Raw genomic sequence first — 3,330 nt, 5'->3', positions numbered from 1 at the left:
CAGTGACAATGCTATAACTAAGAGAAAAAACAACAATCCTTGGATATAGAATGCTTTAAAAAGAAACAAGAATTGAGAAAAAAGAAAACCAAAACAAGAAAAGAAAAGAATCCGTCATTCCGTATTTCCATAAAAACTAATGTGCAAAAAAAGCAAAAAAAGAAAGAGAAAATGGAGATTATACCATAAATCAAGGTAATAATTGATTGCCTATAATGGTATTTCATTTAATATGTACATTGATTCTTTTTAGTGTTTAGTGTTTTCATAATTCTTTTCCACAAAGATGTATATCCTCTGTTTGAGGACCAGCTGTAATCAGCACACAGCTGGTTTGAGGGGCGATGTTGCTTAACCTCAAAGTTTATCGTTACACCAGCAATCACCAACAGCTGTCTGTGATAGAGTGGATGGCACACTGTGTGTATCAATGGGATAGAGATATTTTTGACTTAATTTCCCAATCAGCTTTTGTCATTGAGTTGCTTCTCCAGCAGTGAGATCTGTGGACATAGTTTGGGAAAATCTGAACTTCTGTATGAAAAGTTGAGCAGATTTGTGGCACAGGCTGGACAAATGATTAGAAGTAAAGGCATACAGGAGTGGATTCAGGGCACTGTTTCCAAATATTATTGCTGCAACAGTGTGCCTAATGTCATCACAAAATTTCAGCAGGCCCTCGTTCTTTAGGGAAATCGCTGCCATGCTAATTACATTACTGACAAGATATGGCGCCCACAGGACAACCAAGGTCACAGTGATGCTGGTAATCAGTCTGGTGGTCTGTGGATTGTTGAAAAGTACTGCCCGACTCACTTTTCTGTACAGATTGATGTATGAAAATACAATGACAGAAAGCGACACAAATCCTACAAGAGTCTCTGTCAACACCACAGCCATTCTCTGGCCCTCGAAGGAGTATTGATTACTGCATGTTGTCCATCGCTGATCTTCAGATAACTGTCGAAAGACTAAAGCAGGAGTGGACAGGATCATTGAAGCCAGCCAGAGTGGAAGCAGCAGCATCTTTGCTCTTACCCTATTTAAACTCCTCTGCAGGTGAACGACCTGAAGGTATCGCTGGACACTCAGCACAGTTACAGTCAGCAGGCTGGTATAAAGACTGCAATACACAAAGTATGTTATGATTTTGCAGCCCACCAGCCTAAAGGTCCACCCATAGAGGAATGAGTAAATCCACAGTGGAAGGGTAACCAAGCAGAGCAGGTCTGACACAGCCAGACTCAGCATCAAACTTTGACTCAAACTGGACATGTTCTCCCAGTTTGGCTTGAGAATGATCACAGCAATGTTTCCAGGGAATCCCATCAGGAAGCAGACGGACATCACTACTGCAGGAACCAGACCCCTGGAGTCCAAGGAAGGATGAGGTGAATCTCCAGGAGTGGAAGAGATGTTAGAAGTAACCATGGTGGAGTTGAATTGTGCCATGCTGCAAACTTGCTTCCTGTTGTGCACTGAACAAGTGATGATGATGATAAATGTGCAGCCACATGAACAAGTCGTTACTTTTGATGAAGTCAAAGAGGAACTAATAATAAAGATACTGTGATGCTGATCCAAACATTTGCATTGATGGTTTCAGGATTTTTGCATGACTTTTTCTATAAATCTTTGCATTTATTTCCATTTATTCAGAGAGCACCAGTGTAAGAACATCTAGAAACAAAAATTAAACTTTATCACTTTGATGTCATCAAATTGTAGATTTTCTACAATTTGAGCCAATAAACATCATAGAAGCCTAGAAATGTGGGTGGACAGCTATGTTTTTTTTTTTGTTGTTGTTGTTTTTTTACAATGAGGACAGCATTTATTGGGAGCTGTGGATGTGTTTATTTTATTTCCAGCTGGGCATTTCTGGATTTTTGCATTTTTGTATCCAAGCATATTTGCATGTCTTTCGCTAACTTTCACATGAGCTTTTTTTAGACATAGAGTGGAAAATGAAACCACATCAAATGTTTTTTCCACCCGCAAATCATCTTAAGATGGCCGGGCAATAACATGAGTGAGGCACAAGCTCATTATTAGCTCATTCCCTCTCTTATCCTGTTCATCTTAGTCTTGTCTCTGTCTGTTCTTCCTACCATCCCCTATATGTAGTCTGTCATGTCCCCATGCTTGTTTATCTTTTGTCTATGCCAAGTTTGTGTGTCTTAGCATAAACACTCACTGTTTACTAGAGACAAAGACCATATCTATAATCACCCTCTTGGTTATCTGAATCTCCAAAGACTGTTATTTCTCCTGAGCTAATCCCTCCACTAATCTTAACCCCAGTGTGAGAGCAGCCAGGGCCAGGTTCCAGCCAGTCCCTGAACCTTTCCTTGTTCCTAGGGTGAGGCTGTCCCATACCCAACTTGTCCCTGCAACTCTCAAGGTGAGATCAATTGGGGTCTATTCTGTCCATACACTCGTCCCTCTTCCTAGGGTGAAGGTAACAAAGACCCAGGAGGTGAGATGGTGGTGCTCAGTGGCAAAGACATCTGATGATTTGATGTATCAGAACTGTTATGTGCAGGCCGGTGTACCAGGTGTTTACATCTGAGTCAGACAGGAAGCAGAACATGCATGCAGTAAAGGGAAGTTGCAGAGGAGGGTGGCTGGGGTGTTTTCAAGCCATAGGTGGAAATTGAGGAGCGTGAGCAGAGGGACTTAAATGATGCAGTGAGATTCACACCTATTAAATATCCCAAGATCTGCCACTGGATCCTTGAAGTCTTTGTAAATACGTCTGAACATTGTGAGATTATTATATTATCTTATGCCATGTTAGACCCCTAATTAAAGATTGTGAAATCAGTTTGTAGTTTTAGTTTGCATTATTCTCCTGACTTAGAAGAAGGTGATAACTAGTACAGTTATTAAACTGATTTGTATTAAATTAGATTGCAGATTTATGGTGAATGATATTGTTTTATGATGCATGCTACTGCTGCGTTATAAGAAATATCATTTTCAGAGAATCATGTCCTTATTTGTCTGATTAGAAAAGAACTGAACATACTGCACAGGAAGCCAAGGTCATAACTTAGGCTCACTGAGAGAGAGAAAGAATGTGGATGTTTAGGTTTTATGACTGTGGAGGGGGGCTGAAGGTATAAGAATGTGAGAAACGCTCAGACACGACGAGATCAGGCGGACACCCTCCCGCGCTCATCTCCCCTCCGGATGGTTTATGCTCAAAAGTGTTGTATGGAATAATGAGAATTGTATGGAATAAAATGATTGTTGATTGAGCATTTATACACCGAGTGTTGTCCTTCCTTCAGCCCAAAGATCAAAGAACTGAGAATTTAACAACAT

Source organism: Pundamilia nyererei, unplaced genomic scaffold (assembly GCF_000239375.1).
Source record: "Pundamilia nyererei isolate P.nyererei 1_Seehausen unplaced genomic scaffold, PunNye1.0 scaffold00161, whole genome shotgun sequence".
Taxonomy (NCBI): Eukaryota; Metazoa; Chordata; class Actinopteri; order Cichliformes; family Cichlidae; genus Pundamilia; species Pundamilia nyererei.
Note: the sequence above shows the minus strand (reverse complement) of the source record.